General features: G+C 43.2%; 1 long non-coding RNA gene across 1 annotated transcript; it reads right to left on the bottom strand.

The window, feature by feature from the left end:
• Window positions 1–3,470: 3,470 nt before the first annotated feature.
• Window positions 3,471–9,774, bottom strand: LOC124290650. The gene is made up of 2 exons (XR_006901994.1): window positions 8,764–9,774; window positions 3,471–3,553 (listed from the first exon to the last, which is right to left on the bottom strand). It is a non-coding gene; the product is annotated as an uncharacterized LOC124290650 (long non-coding RNA).
• Window positions 9,775–14,316: the final 4,542 nt, after the last annotated feature.

The following is a 14,316-nucleotide window of genomic DNA, read 5'->3' as shown; positions in this document are numbered from 1 at the left end:
CTTTTTTTATCCCTGAAATGCCAGATTCCTGTGGCGACGCTGGTCAGCGTTTGGCGTCATTCAAGCCTCCCTGACCTAGATCCGCGTCGATCGTAAACACAGAGTTATGCTAATGCCCTTCCCATGACCGGTACAATATGTTATAGTCTGCAGGTGATATGTGTTCACGGAGCGTTAACCCGATGTTGTTACTGGGTGAGTGAATGGTGGTGTACATCGGTCAGAAATAGCCCATCGTTAGTCAGACAAACATGTGAGTGAGTGAGTTTAGTTTCACGCCGCTTTTAGCAATATTCCAGCAATATCACGGCGGAGGACACCAGAAATGGGCTCAACACATTGTACCCGTGTGGGGAATCGAATCCGTATCTTCGGGGTGACAAGCGAACGCTTTAACCACTAGGCTACCCCAGCGGCCCATGACAGACGTAGACCGCCTCCGTGGTGTAGTGGTTAAAGCGTCCGCCCGGAGAGTGGAAGGTCGCGGGTTCGATCCCCGACCGCGTCATACCAAAAGACGTTAAAATATGATACTTGTTGGTCCCTGCCTGGCGCTCGGCATTAATGGGCACAACAAGGACTGGTCGGCTCGGAGTCAGTATAATGTGTCTGAGTGGGATATTCATGCTTCATTGCAGCATGGTATCTCAGTGGGCTAGCACTATAAAACCAGCTTTAGTCTGGGCTAGTACAAACAGCAGCACATACACATACACACACATGCACGTCGTCATATGAGCGAAATATTCTCAAGCACGACGTTAAACCCAATTTCACCTCACCTCACCTCACCATGGCAGACGTGACAAACATGGGGCTGATTGCACGAGCATGAAGTATGTTAAGTGGTACTTCTTACAGAGACCTTCATGCACGTGCACGGATATCATGTTTAATGTACATTGTAAGTTGTCTCCACAGTCGAGATTTTACACATGCAGCATCGGATATAAATATATCACACATTAGCTTTATTGGATGGAGTGTTGCAATCGAAGCGCCCGTATAAGCGGTGCACTGAAAATGATCTATTTCTCATGACGTCATAGGGACGTTGAAGCAATACCGATAATGAAGCATACATGTTCGAGGAGGTCAGAAATCATGTACTTATAAATGAGAGACCTGGAGACAGTATATGAGGTCTTGGCTGTGGTCGACTTACAGCGACGTAATGCCTTGTTGCTCGTGGTATCAACCTCTGGTTTGCCTGTTCAAGGCTTGTAGGTACAGGTTGTCGGGATCTAACCAGGCTGTTGCAGGCTGTGGTATACAACAATATTCACCCACGCACGGATATTGTCATCGCTGGGAATAACCTATTACGAATGCATATGTTATCCAGGCAGTAACATACCAGGGATGCTGGCTGGGCACGTTTCCACGTTTGTGATGTAGATCGGTGACGTAGATACGTAATGTGAACGTTTATCTACGTGTATCACACATGCAGCTGTTACATGAACATGTGATCTCAGGTATGGAGGCTATGCCAGTATGTGCAGCTGCACGTGATCCCAGGTCACATGGTATACGTTGCTGTAGATACGTGTGAGCTACTATAACACACAGCCGTGGGATATGAGACTTGTGTCTATACATGCAGGGCTCAGACAAGGTAACACCCTAACGCTGGGTAATATGACACACATGATCACAATATCATATGCTGCAGTTGCATGCAGGGTTAAAACTTTATGGAACAGTAGACGGAACGACATCTTTTCCGACGTTGTTTTTAAAAGAATTTGACGGGATGCTCGTCACTAAAGAGATTGTACAATCATTGACCTATATTTGTAATCTACAACTCAACTGCCAATATCCAAACGAAATCTCAAGACGGATTCTTCTTGTGGTGTACTTTGATCAAGTGAGAACAAAAATCGAGCCCACTGATGCATTGATGGGGTATAACAATTGATGCGACATCATCATCATCATCATTGTTGTTGTTATTGCCATGTATGCGACCCATAGGGTGTTAAATTATGTGAGGATTATATGAGCGCAACTGTCATATGCAGTTACATGACACACTGTTTGTAAATCAACTGGATTTACTATGAAACCATCTGAGCCTCATTATGATGGAGTGGGTTTGTAGGTAATGTTTGTCAACATAATTCAAGCAGCAATCATGCTGAAACGGGAGTGATGTCATCTTCATTTGCGTGAGGCTTGCCAGATAGTTCTGCTTTCCAGAGGGATGGCAATGTAACAATGACAAATGGCATGAGTGAATGAGTGAGTATGGCTTAACGCCGCTTTTAGCAATATTCCAGCAATATCACGGCGGGGGACACCAGAAATGGGCTTCACACATGGTTCCCATGTGGGGAACACAAATGTCATGATGACGGAGGATATGCAATGCCACACATGGAAGCGATATCTGAAAGATTTGTTCACAGGTCCATTCTTCTGGTGGCACAACTCAACTGAAGTGATTAGATTAGCATATTATTAGCAATTAATGGTCGGAGCTAAAATTCCTTGAAATCCAAGAAAACTTAACCCATTAAATTGCCAGGTGATAGAAGAGACTTTCGGAGAAGGAGATGTTTCGACTGTACCGCAATTGTTTAGTCTCTAGTTGACAGCTTTGAACCCTAAACTCGTCCGTGTTTACATAGGATTCAGCCACAAAGTCAGCCGGGTCTGCTTCAAAACGACGTAAATTCTATACAGTTTCTGATCAGAAGTCCAAAGCCTTCGAAACTTAAGTTCTCAAGATATAGGAGAGTCTGTTGTACCGGCTATGGGACGTGTGGTGAGACGTCGACCATCCTTAGTCATACCATGTATTGCATCAACAGTTTCCTCTGTGGTTGCAGTTGAATGTCATTCTGATCTTCGGTCATCTTAGAGGTTCTTCTTCCACGATTGAACTCCACTGGCCAATACTTATCTGTGATGTGTCTTCCCTTGCTGTTGATAACTTGTCCATATTGATGGCTGATGGAGTTCACCCAATCATTTGGCGATCCTGGATGACAGTGCGGTGGTCATTTGACACCAAGAGAAAATACTTGTTCACTACAGAATAATGCTGTTTGGTTGTACAACTGGTTCAATTACAGCTTGTTCAAGGAGAGAAGGTAGAGTGCTTAATACAGGCAGGCTGTTAAAGGGAAAGTTGACACGAAAATAAACCTCTTTGTCGGGCACTTTTTCAACGTAAAACGTTTTTATTGGGTAAGTTAATAGTCAAAACAGTACAGATGTCACACGTAACTAGTTTATTTTATCGATTTATCTCCGAGTTCTATTTCCATAATAAACACTCCACGACTTAGGCATCTAGCAACATGACGTCGCTGGTGCCAATTGATAAACAAATGACGTCTTTAGACATTATTAGCCTATTTTTGATAGGAAAAAAGAGCGTCTATTTTCAAACATTCATATCATTTAAATTTAAAATTCCGTTTTGCTTCACATACAAAAACGTGATTATATTTTTCTTCTTGTGCACTTCCCCTTTAAGGGTGTAAAATGTCTCCTTCGTAGCCAGGCTGCAAATGCTGAAAGGTGAACGAGGCTGCTCGAGCTGAAAAGGAGATAAGTAAAGGGTGTCAGAGCTGAAAAGAGGAACGAATATAAGCTGCTAGAGCTGAAAAGGAGATAAGGAAAGGCTGTTGGAGCTGAAAAGGGGAACGAGGCTGCTAGAAGTGAAAAGGAGATAAGTAAAGGGAGCTGAGAAGGGGAACGAATATATGCTGCTCGAGCTGAAAGTGGGCGATTATTGACAGAGCTGAAGAGGGGATGATAATTATTGAGTTTCTTAAAACAGACAACAAAATTAGCTGTTCCTGAGGAGGCTGTGGGATCAGGAATAGGTCTTATATAATCACGTTCGCGTTATGGGAACTTAGCCCACACAGTTTCAGGGGCACAGAGCTTTCACGTGCCGAATGATGCAGCAGAATCCAGATTACTCAGCACACATGCCGTTCATGCCATCGCCCTGTTTCTGAAGTGTGCACTTAATCACTGACTGATTAAATAATTTACGATAATATTCAAAAGACCCACGTTGGTCTGTTGGTATCTGTGGACGTTAAGAAGATTTAAGGGAATTTGAATGTCGTGTGAGATCGACTGGACGGTGCAAGTTACCCCATGGGCCGGGCGATGAAAATCGTCTACAGCGACAATCAGTACACAACAAACACAGCACCCCCTATAGAGCGGCATTCCAGTACTAAGTGGCCCTCATATCGAGACCCAAGTATTTAGACATAATTTGCCTATTCTGTTTATTGTTCGGTAATCTACGACGTCTGTGTCAAGAAAACGTCCTCTACAGCCACGCAGGTGACGCGAGGTTGATAAGGACTGAATGGTAGGGAAGTGACCCGAAGTCTGTCATGATCAGTACAGGAGTAGATACCCACGTCAGACAAACTTCTAGACTGAGGTCTATACTTAATGAGGGATGTTTTACCTGTTAAACTGAGGTCGTGAGCACTGAGTGGGTCAGCGGTACCCTTGACTGTCATACTGAGGTCTGTGAGCATTCAGTGGGTCAGAGGTACCCTTGACTGTCATACTGAGGTCTGTGGGCATTCAGTGGGTCAGAGGTACCCTTGACTGTCATACTGAGGTCTGTGGGCATTGAGTGGGTCAGAGGTACCCTTGACTGTCATACTGAGGTCTGTGAGCATCTAGTGGGTCAGAGGTACATTCAGTGGGTCAGAGGTACAGAGGTACCCTTGACTGTCATACTGAGGTCTGTGGGCATTGAGTGGGTTAGCGGTACCCTTGACTGTCATACTGAGGTCTGTGGGCATTGAGTGGGTCAGAGGTACCCTTGACTGTCATACTGAGGTCTGTGGGCATTGAGTGGGTTAGCGGTACCCTTGACTGTCATACTGAGGTCTGTGAGCATTAAGTGGGTCAGAGGTACCATTAACTGTCATACTGGGGTCTGTCATATTGAGTGGGTCAGCGGTACCATTGACTGTCATTCTGAGGTCTGTGAGCATTAAGTGGGTCAGCGGTACCCTTGACTGTCATACTGAGGTCTGTGGGCACTGAGTGGGTCAGCGGTACCATTGACTGTCATACTGTGGTCTGTGAGCATTGAGTGGGTCAGCGGTACCCTTGACTGTCATACTGAGGTCTGTGGGCACTGAGTGGGTCAGCGGTACACTTGACTGTCATCCTGTGGTCTGTAAGCATTGAGTGGGTCAGAGGTACCATTGACTGTCATATTGAGGTCTGTGAGCATTCAGTGGGTCAGCGGAACCCTTGACTGTCATACTGAGGTCTGTGAGCATTCAGCGGGTCAGCGGTACCATTGACTTTCATACTGAGGTCTATGAGCATTCAGTGGGTCAGCGGTACCCTTGACAATGTTACACTGGGTCAGCAGAACCCTTGACTGTCATACTGGGGTCTGTCAGTATTGAGTGGGTCAGAGGTACCTTTGACTGTCATACTGAGGTCTGTGAGCATTGAGTGGGTCAGCGGTACCCTTGACTGTCATACTGAGGTCTGTGAGCATTGAGTGGGTCAGCGGTACCTTTGACTGTCATACTGAGGTCTGTGAGCATTGAGTGGGTTAGCGGTACCCTTGACTGTCATACTGGGGTCTGTCAGCACTGAGTGGGTCAGCGGTACCACTGACTGTCATACTGAGGTCTGTGAGCATTGAGTGGGTCAGCGGTACCCTTGACTGTCATACTGGGGTCTATGAGCACTGAGTGGGTCAGCGGTACCACTGACTGTCATACTGAGGTATTTGAGCACTGAGTGGGTCAGCGGTACCATTGACTGTCATACTGAGGTATTTGAGCGCCGAGTGGGTCAGCGGTACCATTGACTGTCATACTGGGGGCTATCAGCACTGAGTGGGCCAGCGATGGGATATGAGGGATACCAACACCTAGGACTACGAGAGAAATATAGGATTTTCATGGATAGCCCGACTACGTCCATCAGAAACATGGGAGAGTGTCATGGGCAACGACGAGTCCCCGGATGTACATGCAGAAGTTCCTACTGTAAATGGATGAGGTCGTCTTGTACTCGTATGGAGCAATCCGCATGTTAGACACGGGCAACAGAAGGATTGCATTACAATCTGGCACTCATCCAGGTGCAAATTGTTTTATTTTGGCCCGTTATTGATTTTAATCGACCAATTATCTATAGTCTTGAGACACCCCATTCACTGAGTGCTAATTCCCCAGGACATTGTACGCCGGGAGCTGTGTGTGGAAGTGGAGAGGCCCTACACGCACCTGCATTCCGGGCATTCCTACCTAGCTGCTCACTGGGGCGTCCCTTGCTCTAAGACACTGTCACGATTCACTTATGTTTACACTTATAAGACCATCGGATCAGACACTGGAATATTTATGATAACGTCAGATTCATTCGTTTCCTCTGTTATCCATTTTCATCCTCCGCGCTTCTTTGTTAGCGAAGGTCATTTTGCTAGCACATCGCATCAAATCGTAGACCCAAGTATTAAACATAATTTGCCTATTCTGTTCATTGTCTTCGTCAAGAAAACGTGAAATCGTAAATAATTCACCAGAGATTGAGTGAACATTGTTTTGCGTTCAAAAGCTTCTTTTTTGTTTTGTTTGTTTTTGTTTCCATTGCTACACTAAGTAAAACAATCTACTGGGGCACAGGCAAACCGATGGTTGAGAACATGAACACTGACCCATGCTCTCGGCCGCCATGATCACAGTGAGTAAGGTCAGAATAGTGACCTCCCGATGGGGTGATGATGATGATGATGATGATGATGATGATGATGATGATTTTTATGGAGAAGCATGTACCATGTGAATGACCCCTCCCCCTAAAATTTATGTACAAAGTAAGTGACCCCTCTGCATGTCATGTACAAAATCAATGATCCCCCCCATAATTTTTAAGCATACTTGTAAAATATTTATACGTACAAAATTGATGCCCCCTATTACATGTACAAAATGTACAAAAATTGATGACCCCCATCTCCCCAGAACAAAATGGGTGCCCCCCAGTACATGTCAAAATCATCATTATCTCACTCACTCTCCCCCTCAAAATCATCACACACACACACACACACACACACACGCACACACACACACACACACGCACGCACACACACACACACACCATAAATTATGAACGGTCCCTAAGTGTGTCTTGATCCTCGTCACGAGTTCGAATCCCAGATCCAGTCGATTATGACCCCCGGTGTCAGTTTCACCAAAGTGGAGCGTCATATGTTGTGACGTTGACTGAAAACAGCAACCAAGGATGATTTTCAGTGCGAATATTGGATTCTAATACACAGGAATCGAATGTATGAGTTATTACCTCAAATTATAAATATAGGATCTGTAGCTCCTCATTCATACTCATTGGCACATCTTGCAGTACATCCCTATACAGATGGGTAAGCAGGGTGATGTGACGGTGGGCATGCAAGGTGGTGTGAAAGGCTCACACAGGCGCCGGGGTAGAGATGCACTGTACCAGGGTACTGTAACAAGTATTTAGGGAAGGGGATGCAGTGTTGTCCCAACTATAGGCGACATGTGTCAATGTGATACGGCGATGATTAACTCTATAAAGACATTTTCCATTCAATAGAGCCCCATTAAAATATTTTCTTCTCTCAGGTGAGTTATTTGATACTGACAGTACAAGCAGAGCCGCGCTGTATAGAATGTATTCAATCGACTTTGTGAGGGACTATTTACCTGTACCGTGCACCTGGCGAGCTCGTGCAGGTCGCGTGAGGGGACGCGCATGACGCATAGCACGCGACAAACTATCTGGGGTTTTTTTTATATTACAGAGCATACTTGTACATCGGTAAAGAGTTGTACACAAAGACTGGTGGAGCTTCGTTTTGAGGCTTGATTCATTTCTAACATTCGCAGGAGACTTGTGCCAAAGGTTGTTGTCTTTTTTGTTTTGTAATATGTACTTTGCTATGAGTATGACACATTTGTTCTGAGTACTGATGATGGTTGTCGTTGTTCCACTACATATGTGTCAAAGGTTCGTCACGTCGGGGTTCCGGGTTCGATACTACACTGATAAAACTACAATCATGCAAGGAAACAACCTCATTTTCGACTGACAGCAGTTTGGTGATACAGTCACTAATGTTGTGTCGAGTTTAAATGTACCTACGCATTACTTCGAGTAATCCGAGCTTCGACACAACCACAAAATGAAGGCTAAATAATACTTAGGGACCAAACTTTTAATTCGACACTACAGTGTACAACTGAACAGGATGTGCGAGTGTGTGGAAGAGCATCCATTGGATCGTCGTTTGCCCTAAATAGCTAGCTTTCTCTATTACGTAATGTTTATCACATTCTATGCTTGTTTTTCAGACGGTCACAGTGACGGGTTGGTGGATTTTACGAGGGCTTCACCCTCTTAGAGTAAACTTTTTTAAAGCGCTTTGCTGTTGTGTACCGGATGCTGTCTGCACTAATATGAATTGAAACTGAAAAGTAATGTGCCAAATATGCACTATATTGTATTTTGAAATTTAAATGTTAATCAACGCTCTGCTTCGCGTCTATTTTCCTTTCATTAAAAATGCCATACCTCATCGCTCATGTGCATGACAATCACGCGTGATGTTATTTATGAATATGAATTTGAAAATATGTCCTTACGTTATCATGTGACAAGCAAATAAAAACTCTGGTCACAGAAATAGAAAACAATATAATTACATTTATTGTTTTCACAGCCCTAAACAAAACATTAGACTGCACTCACTACTTTCCAGGCTGTCTGATGATAGGGTGGTCGGGGTGGGCTGCATGTTTGGGTCGGCCGATGTCACTCATTTCATACAGGTGGAGGGCCCCGGTGGGCCACTCGTCAAACGGAACACGTTGTTCAGAGTTACATCCCTTGAGCGCACCAGAATCCTATGGTTGTGGGTTCGAATCCTGTTTCTCTCCGGGTTTGTTTCGGGTTTCTCAGCTCAATACCCTACATGTTGTTAACACCAAAGTGGTTAACCTCCGAGAGCTGCTTGATTTCGGACATTCCTCCCACACGAAGCTCACAGGCTGTAATGTAACTGGGTCAAAGTTAAAAGAGACTCACTCGCATTCTTGTATACTATATATCACTGCACGTCGGTTTTTACTTGTATGTCTCCATAAAAGTAATTCTTTATTAACAGCACCATTGTACATGTTGACACATATTCACAATTTGGCCCCGTGTATACATCATGGATAAGCTGAAGAAAATATGTGTCACAGTCTACACTGTTAGTCAGTATTAGTAATCTCAGATATTTGTCAGAGTTATTCAATATTCATTCAAGTAACTAAAATCGAAGTCCTACAGTTGGATTATTCAATATCATTAGATGGATGAGATACTCAAGAAATACCCAGCATACATCAACTCCCCCTGACCAAACTACATGAGTTTTGTGAGCATTAAGCTAGACAGAGTAATCTCCCCTAGATGAACAGTTCCATCTGCGAGTATTTCGTATATTGTTTATAGTTTCAGTGTGAACTGGGTGATTTGCAGATAAATGTGTTTTACTATGTTTGTATTTGATTTGAAGAACTACATAGATTTATCTGGATGTCAAGTGATTAGTTGCGACCTACGTTGAGGTAAAGGAGCACTTGAAATCATAGCAATCTATTGACTATTGTATGTCATTTTAACATTCGAGCTTATCGGAATTGATATCTGATTAATCTAATAACTAGCGCAATGTTGCAGCTGATGTCAGTTTGAATGGAATATTTCACACAATGTCACAACAGACACAGTAAACAATATGAGCGTAAAGTTCCAGAAACGAAGCTTTCAGCGTGTCCACCCGATTTAGTGAAGAAATCATGTGAGCGGCATGTGTCCATATAACACGAGCGAAGCTAGAAAATTATTCCGACCTTACCGGTATGTTACTCGGTACTAATATTTCATTTGATGATGTGGAATTAACTATTGCCTTATTAGGTAATGACAAAGCAGAATGCCATCCCACGAGTACCCGGTCTGTATTAAAGGTGTATTTAACTTTCTTCCATTTACACATAGCCCTACCCTCGTGTCGTAGTACTTAGCTGTCCAACATGGGGCACCTGATATGTCCAACATGGGGCAGCTACTATGTCCAACATGGGGCACCTGATATGTCCAACATGGGGCACCTGATGTGTCCAACATGGGGCAACTACTATGTCCAACATGGGGCACCTGATATGTCCAACATGGGGCACCTGATGTGTCCAACATGGGGCAACTACTATGTCCATAATGGGGCACCTGATGTGTCCAACATGGGGCACCTGATATGTCCAACATGGGGCACCTGTTGTGTCCAACATTGGGCAACTACTATGTCCATAATTGAGCACCTGATGTGTCCAACATGGGGCAACTACTATGTCCAACATGGGGAACCTGGTGTGTCCAACATGGGGCAACTTCTATGTCCAACATTGGGCACCTGATATGTCCAACATGGGGCAACTACTATGTCCAACATGGAGCACCTGATGTGTCCAACACAGGGCAACTACTATGTCCAACATGGGGCACATGATGTGTCCAACACGGGGCAACTACTCTGTCCAACATGGGGCACCTGATGTGCCCAACATGGGGCACCTGATGTGTCTCCAGGCGATCATACCTTGTTACATTTCCTATTATTATTAATGACTATTGTCTCCAATATTTCACCACCCTTATACAACATGGGTATCCTCCGCATAGCACAGACGATAACAATATGTATGCTACATTTAAGACCAAGGAATATTATAGCATTAAACATGCACTTTTTCACCAGTACCATGTCACTTTATGGAAGACCACATTAACTCAACAATAACGTTTTCTCTGTGACCTTAATGCACTCAACTGGCAATGTTCTCTATTTGGGCGGTGATATGATTTTCAAAATCTTAAACATGTTTATCAACGATAAATAAAAACAACAATGGACATGTTGTGTTCCAAATGAATATGATTTGCTAAGCCCAACCAAACAACACTATTGAATGAAGCAAAGAGTAACAAGAGTTGTTTCCCTTAGTCTACGATTTTAGCTAAAACATTCACAGGCAAAAAGGGATTATTGCTAGAGTATTCCCAGAACTTATTGAGAAAGTTGTTTCGACAAATATCTAATACATGTATATATACTATAGAAGTTTTACTTAAATGAACATATTGAGATATGATTCTCTTACAGTCTAAATGTCTTTTCAGTACGTTGTGAGACCTCCTCCTTGCCCTGCAATACACGACTGAATGCGCCGAGGTACACTACCGATCAAAGTTTGTGAGAAATCGTGTGACAGCGTATCCCAATATTCGACCACTTCTTTCTTTTATATACTCTTTTATATACTCAAGTCCTTTTTGATTTATTCTGTATTTCATTAGTCCCCACACATTCTTATGTGGGCTAAGATCTGGGCAATAGCTGGGCCAGTCTAGAACTTGAACATTTTCGTCTGACAACCAATGTTTTGTGAAGACCGCAGTGTGTTCTGGGTCGTTATCATGCTGGAAAATCCAATAATTGTTATCTTAATACAGCCGTTGGAAGGAGGTGACCATTTAAGGTGTCAACATAACGTCCCTTCGTCAAATTTTCACCCAGTTTAGTCTTTGTAATCCTTGTCTAAGGGTTTCATTACATATCTGATGACTTTCTCTTTTAATCATCTCATTTCTGATATTCGCAACGCTTTTCAATTTTCCCCTACTCACAATCTGACCAAGTGGCCGTCGATCCGTAGTACTGAACGTCCTTGGCCTCCCTGCCCCTGTCTTGTGTTCAATTCCAACCCCTGACTGAATATTCTTCAAAGTTCTGTATACTGTAGACGGAGGAATGTCATGTCTACCAGCTACTATTTTGCATCAGTCACACCCCTTTCAAAATCATCAAGATCCAGCTTTCTTTTTCTCTTCTGCTGTCAAATCTGCCTTGTCAACAAAGGAAGCCGTCTGCTACACCAAGGGAGATAACTCTTGATGTGGAAAGGTTCATTATTAAACATACAAGAGTTGCCTCCCATATTGGTTACCTTACTGCATAATGTAACACCTATTTTAAAATTCTGTTATCAGTATTAGGAAACCAAGATTTTCTCAATAATTTCTGGGAAAACTATTTATCGCCCGAACCAAGTAACTCATTTTCAAGCAGTACTGAAGTCTATACAAACAATGACGAAACAATGCAACATTGTTTCAGTTACAAATCCAGGTGTAATCTCTACCATGTTGTATCATCATGCGGTTCCGCCCGAAGTGTGAGTGAATGATTATGGTTTTACGCAGTTTAGCAATTTCAAGCAATATCACGGCGGGGGACACCAGAAATGGGCTTCGCACATTACATCCATAGGGGGAATCAAACCTGGGTCTTCGGCGTGACGAGCAAACGTTTAATCCATTAGACCACCCCACCGCCCGGAGCACAGGGTAAACGGAAATTGAATAGAGTGACGGTATATATATTTTATGCCTGGTCGAAGTTTCTTTTCGTTTAATATATACTATCCAAAAAAAGAAACGCATAGGCGTTTCGTATTTTAAAAAATCTATCAATGACCTATTGTAACAAAAGTGTTGATAACATGATTTTACACAATTGCACAAGTAAAAAGTCGACTTTACCATAAAATGTTGATTTTTATGAGATTTCTTACAAGGATTAAAAAGGCATCACCACAACGCAACAGAAATCACCTTCCAGTTGAAATTGTGCAGCAAAGAGCATGCACTGTCTGGCTATAAAAATCCAGATTACTTTCGGAAATCGGCATTCGTTTTGAAGGAGTTTCAAGGTCAAATCACTACGCCACGTCTTGACGCTGCGACACGGAACATCGCCCTTTGAAAGAATTCACGCTGGAGATTACCAATCTTCTGTTGCCAGGCGTCTGAATGTTAGTCTGAGCACGATATCACGGCTTACAGCTCGTTACAACCATACATGTATTTAACAAATGACCCTACCCGTACAGGCAGACCTCGAGTCACCACTGCAGCCCAAGATCGGTACATCCGGGTACTACATTTGCGTGATCGTACTGCCAGTGCCCACGGGTGCGAGCACAGCAGCCAGGGTGCCTGGACGGAGGATATCCGGTCAAACTGTACGGAACGGTTTGAGAGAGATTGGATTGAGAGCCAGGAGATCCGACGTCGGGCCCGTGCTACGTCGTCACCATGGCGCTCAACGTTTCCGCTATCTAAAATTATCCACTTTGTTGTATAGACATTTTCTTCTTCTAAACTGATGCAAAAATCCATTTCCTAAAGTTTGGTGGCCGAGTTATACATGTTTGAAAATACAATATTTTCGCAACGGATTTTTAGGTTATGCGTTTCATTATTTAATAGCATATTTAATTTCGAAGATTGTTTTCTCTTTTGGCAGATTAAAACTTATCAACGTATGATACTTAACACTGATTTTCCTGCTGTTCATTCTCATGAACCTCTACTGTTACCAAATTCTAACAGTACTTGCGGATAAACGACGTGTGAGTGCCTGTGTACATCACAACGGAAGTATCATTACTTCACAAGAAAAACACTATGTATCTCTCCAGTATATTTTGACTGATGTCTACCTTAATAGTGAGGTCTTCCTTTGACAGTATGGCTAGTTGACTGAGGTCTACCTTAATAGTGAAGACTTCCTTTGACAGTAGGGCTAGTTGATTGAGTGTCTACCTTAATAGTGAATACTTCCTTTGACAGAAGGGCTAGTTGACCGATGTCTACCTTAATAGTGAGGTCTTCCTTTGACAGTGGGGCTAGTTGACCGATGTCTACCTTAATAGTGAATACTTCCTTTGACAGAAGGGCTAGTTGACCGATGTCTACCTTAATAGTGAGGTCTTCCTTTGTCAGTGGGGCTAGTTGACTGATGTCTACCTTAATAGTGAGGTCTTCCTTTGACAGTAGGGTTAGTTGACCGATGTCTACCTTAATAGTGAGGTCTTCCTTTGTCAGTAAGGCTAGTTGACTGATGTCTATCAGAAGTCTTCCTTGGGCATGTCTTAATAGGAGGTCTTCCTTTGACTGATGTCTACCTTCCTTTGGCAGTAGGGCTAGTTGACTGATGTCTACCTTATTAATTAAGGCTTCCTTTGATAACAAAATGAGCATTTTTAATCTGTCCACAGCATATCTACTTAGACCTACTTGGTTGAGCTTCGACAAGACTTCCACAAGGCCTGCATCCGTGACAACCACATATATATAAAGTATAATATCTGCAGGATTCGAATACACACACAAATGAAAACAAAAATAGAC

Source organism: Haliotis rubra, unplaced genomic scaffold, assembly GCF_003918875.1.
Source record: "Haliotis rubra isolate DU_JTF1 unplaced genomic scaffold, ASM391887v1 Scf47, whole genome shotgun sequence".
Lineage (NCBI taxonomy): Eukaryota > Metazoa > Mollusca > Gastropoda > Lepetellida > Haliotidae > Haliotis > Haliotis rubra.
This window is presented reverse-complemented; position numbering and strand designations above follow the sequence as displayed.